Source organism: Arachis ipaensis, chromosome B07 (genome assembly GCF_000816755.2).
Source record: "Arachis ipaensis cultivar K30076 chromosome B07, Araip1.1, whole genome shotgun sequence".
Taxonomy (NCBI): Eukaryota; Viridiplantae; Streptophyta; class Magnoliopsida; order Fabales; family Fabaceae; genus Arachis; species Arachis ipaensis.
The window spans coordinates 35,426,759-35,446,341 of record NC_029791.2 but is presented as its reverse complement, the minus strand read 5'-3'; the positions used below and the strand labels follow the sequence as shown (position 1 = coordinate 35,446,341).

Sequence of the window (19,583 nt, the reverse complement as noted above, 5' to 3'; positions counted from 1 at the left end):
GGTCCGGGTAAGCCTAGAAACCGTCTGGCAAAAAACCGGTAAAAAAACTGGTCAAACCGGCGGTTAACCGATGAACCGGTAGAACCGTCTGGTTTTTTAGAGGGTTTCCAGTTCGGAAATATACCCTCTAAAACGTCGCTATTTTGTGTAAAAAAATAAAAAAAAAAGAAGAAGAAAGGCATGTGCTAAAGCTAAACCCTAAATCACCAAACACCAATTGAAGCCACTCATCTCTCCTCTCTTCTTCGTGTCCAACACCCACAATCCTCTCCTCTCTTCGAATTCCAACAACAGCCACCACCCACCATCCCACTTCAGAGCTTGAACTCAACGCCGAACCCTTCTCTCCTTTCTATATATGTCGCCCTCTCTGTCCGAGCTCGCTTTGTCGCTGTGGGTCGTGCCGCTTCGCTGCTCCTCATCGTGGGTCATTGCCACTTCACTGCTCCTCGCCGTGGGTCATCGCCGCTTCTCGTATCTTTGCCGTGAGTCCTCGCCGCTTCTCTCCTCCTCGTCGTTTCTCCTTTTCCCCTCCTTGCTGGTGTCGTTTCTGCTTCTATGCTCCGCACCGTGTCTCACCGTCATTGCTTCTCTGTCGTGGCTTCTCTTTTTCGCGTGGAGTCTCGCAGTCGAAGCGGCTACCTTTTGTCGCGTCTCAAGTCTCTAGTCTCTGCTTCAACCATCGCAGGCCTCAGATCTCAAGTTTCAAGTCTCTTCTTCTCTGCTTCAAGCCTTCAACCCTCTCAGGTCTCAAGTTTCAATCTCTAACACTCCCTGATTCCATTTCCCTAACTATATCCCTCTGAAATTTCAAATTTATTCTGTACATGCATATGATGTATTATTGATGATTCTACTAAATTTTGAGATATTAATGTTTTGAATTTTTATTTCAATTCAGTCTGTTCATATTGAATTAATTCTACTGAAGATTGAGTTATAAATTCGATTGTTTAATTTATTAATTTGACTGAGATTGATGTTTAGATCCAACCTGTTGTATTTGTTATGGTGAATTGTTGTTTTGTTGCTATTGATTCAAAATAAAAACATTGCCACAATTCTAGATTGAATTTACTATTTGACTTCATATGATTTGGTTGAATTATGCTTATGGTTCTGGATACATGTTTTGGATGTTTTGGTGAGTGACTTGATTGACTTAACAGAAGAAATTCACATACTCAAGAGTTGGAGTTTTTTTAATAATTTTATTATATATTTAATGAAATCGGTTCAACTCTGGTTGAACCTCGGTTGGACCATTAACCCATTAAACTGGTCACCTGACCGGTTCAATGACCGGTCCAGTTTTCACAACCTTGGTTTTTACTAAAAATTGAGGTTTGAAGTTTTTGTGTAAAAATAATTTTTGGCCGAACTTCGGAGAGCCATAACTCATTTTTCGGATTCCCAAATTGTTTCAAACTTGTTTCATATAAATATTGGGTCTGTGAAGTTTATCTCGTTTGAAGAACGGATGAAAAACCTTTTAAAACGAGAAAGTTATGCGCATCAGAAGTTCGAAAGGTAAAATTGAAATTCTGCAGACTTAGCCATTTTTGGCCAATCTGCAGTGTATGCGTACACATACCCCTCATTCGTGAAGGGTCATTTATGTCTAGCGTACATGCGTACGGGGACAAGGTTATGCATACGCAAAATGGGGCAAACTGCACGCCCACGCGTACGCGTGGCCCGTGTTTCATCAAACCTAAGTTTTGTGTTTTTAAAGGTAAATTTCGAACTTCTAAACTTCTATTTTCATTGTTTTAACCCTAGATCTTAGTAGTATGCCTAGTTATGAGATGAAACTAGAAATAGGTGGTAACTTGGAGATAAAGAAAGTTTGAGAAGTGATTATTTAGGTGTGAGGAGGTAGGATGCATAGGTATTTGTATATATATACTACTTAAATTATGAAACTAGCTAAAGAAAGGAATAAATGGTACATCAGAGAACTCTTTCTTAAAAGTGCGATCCCAGGAGATGGTGGAAGGTAAGGATCCCATTCTTTGTTCCTCCTGGTATTATAAAATTGCCTCGAGGGAGATGGTGGGAGGTAAGGATCCCCTCCTTTGTTCCTCCTGGGCATATGAGAACGTACCTCCTAGGTAGACGCTAGGGTTGTGGTTTCGCCCCACTTGCTCCGGGTTACGATGAATTATGTATAAAGGTGCAGTTATATGATATATAAGTGAAGTTATGGCCATAATAAATGATTATGAAATGTTTATGAATGAATGTGAAATGATTATCTGAGATACGAGTTTCCCGGGGTAAAGTACCGTGGCTTGCCACCCCGTGTTCCAGGTTGAGACTCGATACTCTGTTGACTCTACGTGGTAAGGGTGACCAGGTACTTATAAATTCCCAAGAAGGTTAACCCCCATTGAGTAAAGTTTTATACATATAGGGTTAAGTATGATTTTGGTCCCTAACGTAGAGGCCGAAAATCGATTTCGTCCCCAACTTTTTTTTTCACTACAAAATGGTCCCCAAGATTTCAGTTTGTTTTAAAATCGTCTTTTTTATCAATTTTATTTTTTATTACCAAATTACCCTTCATTAAAAAATTATAAAATAAAATAAAAAAGAAAAAAAAGAAAGAAAGGCATCAGAGGGAGAAAGAGAATCGGGGGAGATGACCCTCACCACCCGCCACTTCTTCTTCTTCTTCTGTGAACTGGATTTTTAGTTTTGAATTTTGTTGATGGTTCTGAGTTTTGATTGTTCTGATTTTTTGAGTTCTGTTTTTCTGATGGTTGATGGTTCTTCTGATTTTCAATTTTGTTGATGGTTCTTCTTCTTCTGATGATGATGATGGGGTTTTGGTTTAACTTGAGCTTCTGGTTGATTTTGTTGTTCTGATGATGATGATGATGATGATGACCATGATGATAATGATGGTGGTGGTGGTGGTGGTGGTGGGTTCTGGTTCAGTTTGGGCTTCTGGTTGATTTTGGTTGATTTTTGGGGAAGTTTTGATGATGATGATGATGATGACCATGATGATAATGGCGGTGGTGGCAGTGGGTTTTGGGCTTAGGCTTCTGTTCTGCTTGCTTCTGTTGAGTTTGGTTGATTTTGGGGTGGAGGGGGAAGGGTATTTTCGTCCAAAGGACGATTTTAAAACAAACTGAAACTTTGGGGACCATTTTATAGCAAAAAAAAGTTAGGAACAAAATCGATTTTTGGCCTCTACGTTGGGGACCAAAATCATACTTAACCCATATATGTATCAATTGTGAATGAGAAGAGAAAAAGCTATACATAGACTCATGGGGATGCGCGACGGGGGACAGTCTAGGGTTTAGCAGCCGGACTTGTCAGATTGACTTGATAACCGACATATGAGGCTCATCAGTCATAGGACAGGTTGGCATCATATGCATATTGTTTAAATTGTTTGCTTGTGCATTAATTGGGATTGCCTAAGTGATTATAATATGCTATGTGTTTTATTTGCTATCTATATTACTTGTATTCTACCTGTGTTTGTCATTGTCTATTTGTTTGTCTTTGTAATTTTACCGAAGATGGAGGAACAGAAGAAAGGCAGAGAGAATTAAGGTTCTAGTTAAGTTTTAGTTAGATTTAAGGAAAGGGTTAAGTTTAGAAAGCCTTAGAGAACCATCCCGATTCATGGTTTCTATTTTAGTCCCTTAAGTTTTATAATCTAAGTGTCAGTGTTCTAGGATTGCCTTTGGCATTCCCAGGACCTTATATCTTATGTATGTGGTACCTTTACCATGCTGAGAATCCCTGGTTCTCATTCCATACAGATATTTGTGATTTTCAGATGCAGGTCGGGCGGCACCTCGCTGAGGCATGTTGGAAGCTTCTGATAGTGGAGATCCTTGTCTTTGGGGCTTTATCTTATATATATCTATATATAGATACTTTTATCTCCACTGCTTATATATTTGATGTATTAACTTCCTCTTAGAGGTTATGTTGGAGAAATAGGTTCTGCAACTCTGTATTTTTGGTTTATTTTGGGTTCTCTTATATATATGTATGTATACTTATGTGCTCAGGCTGATTTATCTTTGCGAGCCGAGTCTTGAGCTTTGATATTTGTACCTTGAAACTCTCTTTCAGTTACATCTATGTTAGCTTCTCCTATCTTTTCCGTTTAACGTTTATGTGTCGTCAGTGTTGCGCTTTTGGTTTTACCGTTTTCAATTTTAAACTTTTCTTCGAAGGCTCCTAGAATATATATATGAGTTTTTATTTTTAGAAGACGTAGCGCCTCGCCACCTCTGTTTTACATCCTAGGTATAAAGCTCTGTTTGGTAGGGTGTTACATAAACAACCAAAACCACAAGATTTTTCAATACCACAAGTTTAAATTCGAATTTATCATGAACTGTGAAAATAGGATATGAGAACTCAAGATTCTTGCCAATGTTTTTGGATAGAATTGTGGAGGATGAGAAGGCCTTTGCGTGGCCGCAAACGATGCAAAAATCGAAACTCAGAATCACAAGTTATGGTGATTTGAGTGTTTGAGAGCTAGGGTTTCACTCTCATTTCTCTTCTCTTTCAATTTCACATGAACACTATGAATGAGGGTTATGTTATGCTGAATAGCCATTAGTAAGGTCTTATATATGCTGGGCTTGGGTTCAACTTAGGCCAGGTTCACTTATATGGCCCGTTTGGTCTAACTTCGGGCCAAAACCTTTAAGATTAGCATTTTAATCTACGTTTTAAACATTTTTATCTTCTAAAACATGAATTTTAACTTTTTAACATTTTTCACTTATAATTAATTTTCTCAGCTGTAGTACCAGACAGATCTCAACCAGTACTGTCGATTAAATTTTCAGTGCGCGTTTTTACGCAGAAAAATATGTTTTTTGACTCGTAAAAATCCTCTGAGTCCAAATATCATCTTTAAATTGTTAAATTTTGATTTCTAAATTTTTCAACCATTTTTGCTCATATTTAATTAATTACTTATTTAATTACAGTTTGACCGGATTTTACAGAAATGGTTGGGAAGGGTTGAGAGATGTTGGTTTGGTTGGAATTCCTGAAGGGTGGCAAAGTACGAGTTTTAGAGGAGGTGTTGCCAAAATTTTTATAAGTATTTAAGTGAAATTGAATAATAAGAATTAACTTATTGTGGTTTGGTGAATTATGAGAAGAATTATGTTTTGGGGGCGCTTTAAGTGAAAAATAAAGTAATGAAAATAGGTATTTAGGAATAAATAATTTTTGAGTCTTTGAGGAAAAATTTTGAGTTTGAAAAAGAAATTGAAGCTGGTTTCGAGAAGTTTTTAATGAATTTAAAAGCAATTGAATTTGATTGAAGAATTCTGTTTTGAGACGTTTTAGAGTAGTTAAAGTATTTAAATTTGATTTAGCGAAACAGGATAATTTTCGAGTCTTTTGGGAATGTTTTGAACTTAAGAATGAAATTGAAATCAGTTTTGGAAACTTGGTAACTAAAAAAATGAGTTTATTTGATTGATTGTAATTACAGAGTTACAGTTTGAGAATTTTAATGAATTTAAAATAATGAGATTGATTATTCAAGGTTAAACAAAAATGAGATTTATTTGATTTTGAATAACCATGGAAAGGATTATATTTTTGAAGTTTCCTAGAGATTTCAAAGTAATTGCTTAAGAACAAAAATGATTATGTTTTCTAGTAAGATTTAAATTGGTAAAATAAGGTGATTTTTTAGTTTTTTGGTGAAAAGAATTTGGGGGTGAATATAACAGATTGAATTGAGTAATTTCTCGATAAGAAATTTGTTAAATGAAATATTTTTATGTTATATTGGGATATATGTGAAATTGATTTTTACGGTGATGAGACATTGCTCAGTGTTACGGTGGACAAGTTTGAGGTTGAGGATTCCCTCTCTTGCCACATTGAAAAATTGGATAGAAGGTTGAGGATTTCCTTTGGTCCAATTCCCAACTGTGGTGAGGACAGTGGCTTGGTCCCGTTCACAGATTAATGAATTTGACTATGATGGTTTATTGATGATGAATTATAATTTACTGACTTGGTTAAAATTATGAATCATGATTGAATATGATTATGTAATTGATTGAATGATGTGTAATAAGGTGTAATCATGAGTTGAGGTATTATGAACCACAAGTTGAGGTTGAGGATTTCCTCATCTTGTGTTGGAATTACAAGTTAGGTTGAGGATTCCCTCTCTTGTCGCATTGGAAGTTGGATAAAAGGTTAGGGATTCTCTTTGGTCTAATTTCCAACTGTGATGAGGACAATGATTTTATCTCACTCATAGTTTAAGGAATAATTATCCTTATGATAAATTTGAACATAATGAATTATGATTATGATGAGATTTGATTGAAATATTATTATATATAATTGCTGTTTTGACTTTGATCTTGGTTAGGTTTGATTATTATTATTATTTGAAATGAGATTTTGATTGATGTTGTGGGGATGGTGGTTTTGTTCTGCCCACGATAAGGACAGTGACTCTGTCCTGCTCACGAATAGGTAAGTTGAGATTACAGATTCTCCCTCTTACTACGATAGACAAGTTAAGGTTAAGGATTTCCTCTCTTGTTGTAGTGGACAAGCGGAGTTGAGGATTCCTTGTCTTGTTATATCGGGAAATTGGATAGAAGGTTGAGGATTTCCTTTAATTCAATTCCTGATTGTGGTGCGAACGAATTAGGTTGAGGATTCCCTATCATTGCATCACAGTCTCTCTTTGATTGTGAAGTATGGTGGGTACTATATCCCGAGAGTGTGGTGAGTACTATATTCCGAGAGTGTAGGAAACACTATATTCTAGATAGCGTTGCCTCCAATGAGATAGTAGAAGGTTGAGGATTCCTTTCTAGAAGATTGAGGATTCCCTTCTTGTTGCTTCTCTTAGGGATGCACGACAGGGAGACAATGTCCGTGTTAGCTACCGGATGTGTCGAGTCTGGCATTTTAACCGACACGTAATCTCATGGGCAATAGGATAGGCATGCATTATACTACATTTGTTTGAAATTATTTGGGTCTGTATAATTATTTTAATTTGTCTAATTGATATTCTGTTAACTGCTAATTGTACTACTTGTTATAATTATTCTCTATGCGTGATTCTTTGATTGTCTATTGATTGCTTGTATTTGTGACTTGTTGATTCCGAATTATGGTGGTTGTGTTGAGGTATTTTGAGCCGGAGGCCGTAGTAGATTGACTTTATGATGGTTGAATGCTAGATGCATAAGGTCGTGATTGGGTAAGATATATGCCATGGTAAGTTTGGTAAAAATTAGTATGCATATTGACTTGTGGTGGTATGATTGATGATTTTGGTTTTGAATGAATAATCACATTACTTTGAAATGGAGATTGAGATTTGGTGAATTAATGAGTAAAGAATTGGATGGAATTAAGAATGAAATAAATTGAATTAGAGAAAGAATTCATAAGACGAGTAATGATCATTGTTGTTAAACGAATTTTTGATTATATACATATATTCTTCTATGACAATTCTAAAACACCTCTTGTGAAACCGTGTGATTAGGTTCTCACCCCTTACAGCGGTATCTTTTCAGGAAATAGATGAGAAAGTCGATGAAGATTTTATTGAGAAATCAATTGTATTTTAATTGTTTTATTTCCTTAGATATTTTTCCTTTCCTTTGTTATCGATATTTACATTTTATAAAGTGGGATATGAGTTGTGATTTTATGATATGGTTTTGTATATATGTACATATATTTGAATGTGAACATAATAGTGTTGTGTATATATATTTGTATGTATGTACGTATGAATAAAAGAAAAGGAAAAAGTATTTCCATTTTTTAAAGAAATATCCATAAGGTTTTTCGTTAAAGACTCCTACTTATTATTATTATTTACATATAGAAGTGGTCGTAATATTCTCGTTATCAGAGTTACACTACCGGAAATTTAACATTTTGATAGTAAGAGTATTACACTAGACTTTTTTTTTTGGGCATCGAATGTCATGACATCATTCACCTTTCTGTTAGTTACGAGCTGGGGGTACACTGTTAATATGACATGGTATTTTTTATATGTATTTTGCCTTCTTTTATTGTGGTATACAAAATTTAATATTTCACCTTTTTTTTATAGGTGAATGGCAAAAAAAAAAAGGTAGAACGACTATGCTAAATGGTTTATAAGCACCACTCGAGGCTAGACAATCTTAATGTTGACGAAGTGGAGAGTTTTTTTTGTTGTTGGAGTTTGTGTGTCTAGTTAAATTGTTAAAAATGTATTCAATTCATTAATTGATGTAGTTCAATTGGATGCCGGATGGCAATCCTTGTATAGCTTTGATAGTGTCTGTGGAATTCCAAAGAGAACCTCATGTGATCTTTTACACTGCCCTTGTGCCACTTATTTTCTTTCATGGATGCCATCCTGAGATGGCATTTCGCGGGCGCCACCAACTAAATGGCTACATAATGGCAGCTTTCCCATTTCGCAGGTACTACCATGGACATGGAGTTCCATTTCGCATGCGTCAGAAGCAACTTGGACAAAACTGCCTTCAAGTTTTATTCCATGTGTGTCATGCTTGAGATGGTGTGCATTTTCATTTTGTAGGTGCCATATATGAAATAATTCTGTGCATTATGGTACATATTTTTTCCATATGTATTTAGAGAAATAATGAATTTTATATATTTAAAAAATATAAAAAAAACCGTGGATAAAATTCTTAAATGTGTGTGTGATTTCAAAATATACGTGAGTTTGTAATGTCTAAAATTAAAAATTGTACCATCTATTTGATAGAAAAAAGAAACAATCCAAATCAAATTTAAATGTCAATATTGTTAACCAAATATAACAAAAAAGAAAATGAATAGCATTGTTAATCCGTTCATTGCCTAAACTAAGCTGGGGTCTTAACTCTTGAGCTTTCAAAACAAAGAAAAAACACGCACATAACCATATATTTTAGTTTCAAAAGACAACTCTCATCACTAATACGATTCATCCGTGACCCCTACCACCACTATCACCTCTCTTTGGTTGATATCTGTTTCTCTTTACTTCTTGATGATCTATATATGGATGTGATGTGACTATGCAAATTGAGATGAGTAAGTAACAGATGGAAAGTTTATATCACAAGAATAATTTAGTCTCAAGGATCATTTTAAAATTAATTTTAACGATATGGACAACTTTAAAAAAAAACATTTAAGATGATTTTGATTTTACCAACAATCTTCAGGATCAAAATAGTAATTTAACCCTGTATATAACATGTTTGACCCATTCAAGAATCACACTCTAATTAGGATCAAAATCACCCATATCTTTCTCATTGTGGGTTCTGGGGTTCTAGGTCGTTTTGTAGCTCAGAATTGGAGAGATATAACTCAAGCTTTTATATTTGTTGTGATCAATGTATTCTAATTGTTTGTGTATATGCTTCTGAGAAGAAAAATCTGGGGTGTCAAGTTTATGAACAAACAATGACCAGTGATCATCACAACGACTTGATTCGAATGGGTATCAACCCATCCCTGCTGGTAATGTTAGGTGAGAAATCTAAGAATTGATTCCATCATTTTGTTTTTGGTAATTAAAGGTCAAAGGGATATAATCAACGTAATGATCAACGTGAGTGTTATTGGTAACCCTGTGAAAAGTGAAATTTACTTGGCAATAGGAAAATTTTCCCATATAGTAGTTGTATTCTTATGCACTCATGTAAATGATAATGGATCATGTAATGTGATGGGTTGCAAATGTGATCTGTCTTTTTTATTTTTTATCCACTTACCTTAAAATACTAGTTTCTTGATTTAAGTTGTAGTAAACTTGCAAATTATTTGAATTGCTTCATTTGTTCAATTACATTACTTATATTTTTGTGTTCAAATCAATTTCTTTATATGGTCAAGTTTATGTGGAGCTTTAAGGTTTATTGATTTATGCTAATGAGATATACTTCTTTCCTTAGAATTTTTCATTTGTGCTAATTGGGAGAGTTGATATCCTCCTAAGAGCTGAAAACATGGTACTAGAATACGCAGGGATTTATATATTCTTTATGGGGTTCAAATTATCCCAATTAAATATTTTTCTTTTAAATTTATCTAATCATTGCTGACATACTTTTATCTCAATGCAACCGTGACTAATTTACACAAAGCAGATAGAGGTGCGCACAACTATTATACATTACAAGATCAGAATGCCATTACATTTTTACCATTTTTTGTATTTGGTTTTCCAATATTTTTAGTGAATTTTTATTTTTCCGTTTTTCGTTGAGAGCATTCTCTCACACTGATCATACATTTGTAAGTGTTCGTCTTCTAATGAACTCGGGTGCTCGATGGGTCGGATGCTGATGAAGGGGAGAGTGGTAGAGACCCTGAGTTGACTTGGGGCTGAAAGGGGTGTGAACTGCGAGCGGGGAGTGCCGGAGGAGGCGTGTCGAGGGGGGAAGCCACCTGCAAAGACACTCCAATGATCAAGTCAGAGTCCGTACGAGGTGATGGCTGAATTAGGTAAAATTGTGACGTACCTCGGGGGGGGAGAGCTGTCCTCTCCCCTTATATACTGTGCTTGGTGGGCCTAGCGATGAGCTAGCCCATTGGTTAAGGAGCTTGTGAGCTGTCCTAATCCATGTGGGAGGGGCAGGTCGTCCCGGACTTCGGGTCGGGGCTTCGGGCACTGCCTCGAGGATATCGACCCGGATGGTGGCATGGGCCATACAAATGGTAAGTCGGGCGTGCCCTAGGTCAGGTATTGGGAGCCAACCCGTTGAACTCCTTCCGTTGTGGAGGGAGGTTTGGGCCTGGGTCGGGGGTGGTGCCCCGACCCGACGGCTAGTTGGGCTGGACTCTTGGCGGTCCATAACAGTGCCTCCAACGCGCCAGCCTTGAGGTTTGGAGCTCGTGGCTGGGCGCGTTTGTCCTATTCACCGAGGTGGGATGTGCTCTTCTTCTTCGGGAGCTCGTCGATGGCGTTTCGTGTTTCTCACGCGTGGTCACCTCGACCCTGGTGCTACTTTCTTACGCTTTTTCCCTATTTTTGCTTCGTAACCCCCTCATAACTTCTACTTTTCTTCTCCCTATTCTTCTTGTTCCCTCGCACTACTGCTACTTCTGCTTCTTGCTCTTTCTGCATCGATTCTCTTTCTGCTTCCAGTGCCTTTTCTTCCTCTTGGATTCTTCACTCTTTTTCACCATTTTTGCGATTTCTACCTTTCTGGTACATTATTTTTATGGTTTTTCCTTTTGATTACTTCTTCCCTTTAGTTTTCGCGTATTCTTTGTGCATTCTTTCTATGCATGCCTGGGTTTCTGTTTTGTTTCTTGTTGCTTTTTCTTCTAGAGGGGGCGCCACTGGGTTTTTGCTTGCATTCTGGGTTAGCGTAGGGGTATCTCGAGGGTGATTTGGGGAGTTGTAGTTTTTTCTTTTACTGTAGGTATGGCTGAGCGCCTTGTTCTCCCAGATCAGGCTCAGCGTCCGTTAGCCGACTTTGTTGACCATTACGCCTGGGTTTCTTCCGACGTGAAGGATAGCCTTTCCAAGGTCACGAAGGAGGGCCTCTAGGATCTGCGCCAGGCAGGGCTTTTATGTGGAGGTGGTCCCGAGGAAGCGTTCTACCAAGTTTACGTTCCCGCTGGTCGGGAGCGTGTATGTCAGAAGAACTTGGCCTCCCCACGAGTTGTCGACTAGTTGTGGGTTTATGAACCCATGTTTACGACCTTGGGGTTCGTTTACCCTTCTCCCCCTTCGTCATGGATTTGTTGAACCGTTGTTATGTTGCTCCGTCACAACTTCATCCGAACAGCTGGGCTGCCATCCGATGCTTCGAGATGGTTTGCGAATATCTGGAGCTTCCGACTTCGGTGAACGTTTTTCTCTATCTTTTCCTGCTTATGAACCCTTCTCGCCAGGGGAAGGCGAAGAAGGGATATATGTCCTTTAGGGCTCAACAAGGTCGTAGGATTTTTGGCCTCTTTGAGGATTCCTTCCACGACTTCAAGTCTACTTTCTTTAAGGTTAGGCCAATTGAAGGTCATCAACCTTTCTGGCTTACTGCCGAGGGGGAAAGGCAGATCCCGACCTATTGGAGCTTCGGGGCGGGATCCGATTATTTGATAAAGATATCTTATGATTGGTTGAGTCCGGAAGTTCACAATATTGCCGACATTTTGTAAGCGATTTTCGGCGAGAAAAATCTTAACCCTCGTATGGTTATGGGAGATCTGGAGGCCGGTCGATCGTATGTTGGTGAATTCTTTATTTTTGTATTTTTAGTATTTTGTTCTTCTATTACTCACGCCCTCGTCTTTTTGCTTGTAGTTTCCATGGCTGGTGGAAAAAAGACTTTGGCTGACCTGATGAACCTCATCCAAGGGGATGATGAGGGTGGTGACGACTCCTCGGCGACCCCTTCGGCGAGCCAGGACCAAGGGGATGTTGGGGAGGGCAGTGGTCGGGTTGACGGGGCCGACCAAGGTCAGCCAGAGAAGGTTGAGGTTCCTCTTGAGAACACTTCGGGGAATTCGAATGTGGAAACGGAAGCTCCTTTTGATGAGGAGGATCTGGGTTTTGGTGACGATGACTTAAAGGCCGTTAGAAACCCTAAGAAGAGGAAACGGGGCTCCGAGAAAGCACTTTTGGTTATGGAGAAGAACTTCGATGCCGGGGGTTTCATCGAATCTCAGTTACTACCTAGAACCGAGGAGTTTTTCCGTGATGCCGACCTTTCTAGGCAGGCGAGGTGGATCTACCGAAGTCTTCTTCGAGCAGCAGCTATTGCCAAGAAGGTTGAGCCTGTCTTGGGAAATTACCATGATATGGAAGTAAAACTTCGGGACTCCCAAAAAGATCTGACGGATTCGAGATCTCGGGAGGAGTCTCTAAAGACTAAGTTGTCTGAGCAGGAGAAAAAGGCTGAGGAGGATTCCAAGGAGATCAATAGGCTGGTGGATCGGGATCTTGCCTTGATGAAAGATTTGAATACTACTCATGGTGAGGCTGCTGCTGCTGGGAAGAGAGCCAAGGAACTGGAGAAAAATCTGAAGTTGGCGGAGAGCTCGGCAGAGATTGCTCGTGAAGAGATGGCTGCTTTGAGGAAGAAGAATAAGGAGCTTCCAAAAGGGGCCTGGGAGGCCGTGAAGCTGACCGAGGAGGGGATTAAGCTCCAGGTGGCCGTGCTGGCTCCCGACCTCGATCTCTCTCAAGTTGGGGCTTTGAAGATGGTTGAAGGCGGGAAGATTGTTGATATTTTCAAGTCTTGAGATGGATACTTCTCCCAACCTTTGTATTCCTTGCTTTATCTTTTGTAACTTACTTTTATTCTGGGGCGTGTTTAAGGTGCCCTTTAGTTGTAATGAACACTTTTGGCACTTTTATCTTTGGCCATTTTCTTGGTTATTGCTTGTTTTCTCAGACCGTCGTGGCTTTGCCTATGAATTTTTTTTGCTTACCCGGGCCATCGCGGCTTTGCTTTTATTTGTTTTTGCTTACTCGGGCCGTCGTGACTTTTCTTTTATTTGTTTTTGCTTACTCGGACCGTCACGGCCATTTGGTTTACTGTTTTTATGGTATTTACCGTTTTCGTTGCTTGTCGCTGAGTCGTTTTGCTTTGGGTCCCTTTTGGTTCCCGGGGTGATCAGTCCCAGGTTCCCGTTAGGTCGACCGTTCGTTATTTTTTCGTCGTTTTGTTATTTCGATGTGAATCTTGCAAAGAGACAAACTTATCATATTTTTAGAACCGTGAAGCAAGGAAGTGATGTAATGCATAATTAGGTGAAAGATAGTAAAAGAGGAATGTAAAAGGAATGTAAAACAAAGAAAAAAAAGGGGGGGGGGTTGAGGTCGTCTGGTCATGTGGTCGCTTCTTCCTATGAGTAGCACCTCCTCAGGTTTGCCATGTTCCATGTTCTCGGTACCTCGCTTCCATCCAACTTCTCTAACTTATAACCTCCTTTGCCGAGGACCTCTCTTACCCTGTAAGGGCCTTCCCAGTTTGCGGCTAACTTGCCTTCTCCTGGGGTTGGTAGCTAGGGGTGGAAAAAGGCCAGGCGGCCTGCCAGGGGCCTGCAGCCTGGCCTGTGTTTGGCCTGGCCTGTTATAAAATAGGCACAGGCCCAGGCTCTTTTAAAAGCCTTAATACGTTAATAGGCCAGGCCCAGGCTCGCTAATTAGCCTTATTAGCCTGTCAGGCCTGCCTGGGCCTGTTAAAATATAATTAAATATATAAATAATTATTTATTATAACAAAATTATGAGATATTTTAAATCTATTATATTTTATTATAAATATATTTTAAATACATTAAAAGTTTAAAATTTTTTTATAAATATTAAATATATGACATATTACATATAAATATTTTTATTAAAAAATAATTTTTTAAAATAATATTTTTATTTTTGTAAAAAAAAAAATATCAGGCCTTTTAACAGGCTTCAGGCCAGGCCAAACTGAATAACAGGCCAGGCCTAGTACCTTATAAAGAGCCTATAACAGGCTGCAGGCCAGGCTCAGGCCAATTAACTGTATGACAGGCCAGGCCTGTTAAGAGCAAAGCCTGGCCTGGCCTGGCCTGTTTCCACCCCTATTGGTAGCCCTATGTCGTTACGTCGTAAGACCAAGTCGCCTTCTCCCAAGCTTCTTTTTAGCACTTTGCCATTGTACCTTAGGGCTATCCTTTGTTTTATCGCTATCTCTGCTAGGTGTGTCATGGGAGGAATACCGTTGGTAAGGAATTTCACAAGATTTTCGCGTTGCAAGTATAGCCCTTAACCGACAAATAATCCGCGAATCAAATTTTAAAGGAATTGGTTGTCACAAGTTCAACCCCAATAAAAGTAACCGAAGTATTCAAACCTCGGGTCATCTCACAAGGAATGGGCAAACATGTGCATCAACACTGGTTAGAATTCCGGGATTGCAAATCATGAACAAGAAATTAAACTAAGAGTCCTAACAAGCAAGTAATCTTAAAATACAAGAAACTAATTCAAGTGATTAAAGCAAGGTGTGAGCAATTCCAACTTAATAAGATAACATCCAATATAATTCTACTTTAAAACTAAACAAATAACTATAACTAAGACAAAGAAATCAGGATTTTTGGGTTTTCAAATAAGAATAATAAAAGCAACTCTTGGCTAAGCATGGGAATTGGGGTCACCATCCTTGTCCAATAACCATATCTTGACAATTATGAGGAACCAAACTCATTAAGTTTACTTCTATACTTGAAGTATATTAAATGGTTTAGTCAACATCAACGCATAAGGTCCAACCTAGCTACTAATTGACTTAGTAGTAGGCTAGTGTCAATGGTTATCAAATTGACCACTAAGGGTTCCCAAATCATCAAATTCATTAGACCCAATGAATCAAGTTTACCCAATTCCCTTAGCCTAGGCCAAGAGTAAAGAGGACTACTCCATAATCAAAGGAAACATTTCATCAAACACATGGTAAGCATTACTAAAAGACATATTCAAATTGCAATTAGATTGAAATTAACAAGTACCCACTAACAATTATCAATATGAAATCACTCAAACAACACAATTAATCATGAAAATCATCAACGTAACATTAACAATTCAAGATCCACAAGATTCATGAAATGGGTAGAAAATAACAAGTGACAAGAAAACATAAATCTAACACAAGTTCTAAACAAAATTATACTAAGGAAATCCAAATTAAGTAATCAAAACTAGTAATTAACAAGATCCAATTCAGAATTCAACAAGGAAAGATCAAATCAAACTAGATCTATAAAGGAACAAGGGTTTCTCTCTCTAGAAGAACAAAAACCAAAAACTAGCTAAAAATTGTGTCTAATTGTGAATGAATGATCCCCCCCTTCCCCCTAGCATCCTTGGGTCTTTTCCATGCAGAACCAGCTTGAATTTGGGCCTCTTGAGCCTCAGAAATTGCCAGGCACGATTTTCTTTAATGAAGTCACGCGCAGCTTATCGCGTGTACGCTCCATGCACGCGTGCGCGCCGATTGATTTTGCGATCCACGCGTGCACGCCATGTACGCGTGCGCGTCGGTGGGGATGTCTCTAATCCACGCGGATGCACCGATCTACATGCGTCGCTTCCAGCTGTCCACATCCACACGTGCGCGCGAGGTGCGCGTGCGCGCCCATGCTGAAATTCCCAAAATCTAAATCTTCATGTTCCTTCCTCTTGTGCATGCTTTCTTTCTCTCTTCTAGGCCATTCTTGCCCTATAAATTCTAAAATCACTCAACAAACACATCACAGAATCGAATGGTAATAAAAGAGGATCAAAATATAGCAATTCTAAGGCAAAAGAAGCATGTTTTCCATCATGAAGCAATATTAGGAAGAGAACACAAAACCATGCAATTGTTGTGAATAAGTGTGAAAAATATTGACAAAATCCCCAAATTCTACACAATATAAACCACAAAATTGGGGTTTATCAAATCTCTCCACACTTAAACCAAGCATGTCCTCATGCTAAAAATAAAAAGACCAAAGATCGTGGTAAGAAAGGGTTTATGAAGTACAAATTACCTAAATGAATGCATGCAACTAATGTAAAAGCATCTATCTACTTGGTCAAGGGTAAATCTATCCTCCAAGAACATATATGAGCATACAGGGTAAAAATGATATGTAATTCATAAATCCTACCAATTTGAACATTGATGAGCGGATAATTTATACGCTTTTTGGCATTGTTTTTACATAGTTTTTAGTATACTTTAGTTACTTTTTATTATATTTTTATTAGTTTTCATTCAAAAATCACATTTCTGGACTTTACTATAAGTTTGTGTATTTTTCTGTGATTTCAGGTATTTTCTGGCTGAAATTGAGGGACTTGAGCAAAAATCTGATTCAGAGGCTGAAGAAGGACTGCAGATGCTGTTGGATTCTGACCTTCCTGCACTCGAAATGGATTTTCTGGAGCTACAGGAACCCAATTGGCACGATCTCAATTGCGTTGGAAAGTAGACATCCAGGGCTTTCCGGCAATATATAATAATCTATACTTTTCATGAGTTTTGACGATGCAAACTGGCGTTCAAACGCCAACTCCCTGCCCTATTCTAGAGTTAAACGCCAGAAACAGGTTGCAAACAAGAGTTAAACGCCAGAAACAGGCTACAAACTGGCGTTTAATTCCAAAAAGAGTCTCTACATATGAAAGCTCAATGCTCAGCCCAAGCACACACCAAGTGGGCCCGGAAGTGGATTTCCGCATCATTTACTTATCTTATGTAACCCTAGCTACTAGTTTAGTATAAAAACTACTTTTAGTGATTTATTTCACATCTTTTGATCATCTTTTGAATAATTTTATGTTCAGAGATCACGTTTAGGGGGGCTGGCTATTTGGCCACGCCTTGACCTCCATCACTTATGTATTTTCAACGGTAGAGTTTCTACACACCATAGATTAAGGTGTGGAGCTCTACTGTTCCTCATGAATTAATGCAAAGTACTATTGTTTTTCTATTCAATTCAAGCTTATTCTTATTATAAGATATTCATTGCACACAAGAACATGATGAATGTGATGATTATGTGACACTCATCACCATTCTCACTTATGAACGCGTGCCTAACAAACACTTCCGTTCTACATGAAAACAAGCTTGAATGCATATCTCTTAGCCTCCTGGTTCACGATCAGAGTCTTCGTGGTATAGGCTAGAATTATTGGTGGCCATTCCTGAGATCCGAAAATTCTAAACCTTGTCTGTGGTATTCCGAGTAGGATCTGGGAAGGGATGACTGTGACGAGTTTCAAACTCGCGATTGTTGGGCGTGTGACATACGCAAAAGGATCAATGGATCCTATTCCAGCATGATCGAGAACCGACAGATGATTAGCCTTGCGGTGACAGCGCATTTGGACCATTTTCACTGAGAGGACGGGAAGTAGCCATTGACAACGGTGATGCCCAACATACAGCTTGCCATGGAAAGGAGTATGAATGATTGGATGAAGACAGTAGGAAAGCAGAGATTCAGAGGGAGCAAAACATCTCCATACGCTTATCTGAAACTCTCACCAATGAATTACATGAGTATCTCTATCCTATTCTATATTTTATTTATAATTCAATTATCTTAAATCTCATAACCATTTGAATCTTCCTGACTAAGATTTGCAAGATGACCATAGCTTACTTCAAGCCGACAATCTCCGTGGGATCGACCCTTACTCACGTAAGGTTTATTACTTGGACGATCCAACTGGTTAGTTGTGCGAAGTTGTGAAAAAGAACTAAGATTATGAACGTGCGTATTAATTTTTTGGCGCCGTTACCAAGGAATGAACAGTCACGATTTCGTGCACCAAGTTTTTGGCGCCGTTGCCGAGGATTGTTCGAGTTTGGACAACTGACGGTTCATCTTGTTGCTCAGATTAGGTAATTTTATTTTAATTTTAAACTTTTTGTTTTTATTATTTTTATTTTCGAAAAAAAATTTCAAAAAAAAAATTTAATTATTCTATGTTCTTCAGAATTTTTAAGAATGAATTCTAGAGTTTCATGAGATATGTTGAATCCTGGCTGGTTAGTAAGCCATGTCTAATCTTTTGGACCGAGGTTTTAACTATCTTTAGAAGAGCTTCTTTGCCTTTCTCAGCGAATTAGTTGTTGTATGTAATGATCTGCTAAAGCTTGGCTGGCCATTGGCTATGTCTAGTGTTTTGGACCAGAGCTTTCACTGAAAGCTTGGCTGGCTAGTAAACCATGTCTAATTCCTGGACCGGAGTTTTAGACTAACATTGCATGATTCCTGGAATTCTCATTAGAAATTTTGAAATCCTTATTTTTCTTTTCCAATTAATTTTTGAAAAATTACAAAAAAATAAATAAAATAAAAAAAAACCAAAATTTTTGTGTTCCTTGTTTGAGTCTAGTGTCAATTGCATCTTTTTAATTTTTCTTTAAAATTTTTGAAGAACACCTGCATGAAACTATTCTTCATGATCTTCAAGTTGTTCTTGATGATTTTCTTTGTTTGATCTTTGCATTTTCATGTTTTGTGTCTTTTCTTGTTTTTCATATGCATTTTCAATTTGTTAGTGTCTAAAGTTTGAAAATTTCTAAGTTTGGTGTCCTGCATTTTTTTCTTTTCTTAAAAATTTTCAAAAATAAGTCTTGATGTTCATCTTGATCTTCAAAGTGTTCTTGGTGTTCATCTTGACATTCAAAGTGTTCTTGCATGCATCATGTGTTTTGATCTTGAATTTTTATGTTTTTCATCATTTTTATGTTTTTCTCTCTCCTCATTAAAAATTCAAAAATAAAATATCTTTCCCTTTTTCTTCTCATAAATTTCGAATATTTGAGTTGACTTTTTCAAAAAAATTTCAAAATTTAGTTGTTTCTTATGAGTCAAATCAAATTTTCAATTTAAAAATTCTATCTTTTTCATATCTTTTTCAAAAATCAAAATTTTTTCATTTTTTCTTTCATATTTTCGAAAATTTCAAATTGATTTTCAAAAATCTTTTTTTTTATTTTGTTTCATATTTTCGAATTCTTTGCTAGCATTTAATATTTTGATTCAAAAATTTTAAAGTTTGTTAC

General features: G+C 37.8%; 1 long non-coding RNA gene across 1 annotated transcript; it reads left to right on the top strand.

Moving 5' to 3' along the window:
- Positions 1,139–7,514, top strand: LOC110264563. The gene is made up of 3 exons (XR_002350737.1): positions 1,139–1,148; positions 5,702–5,708; positions 7,385–7,514. It is a non-coding gene; the product is annotated as an uncharacterized LOC110264563 (long non-coding RNA).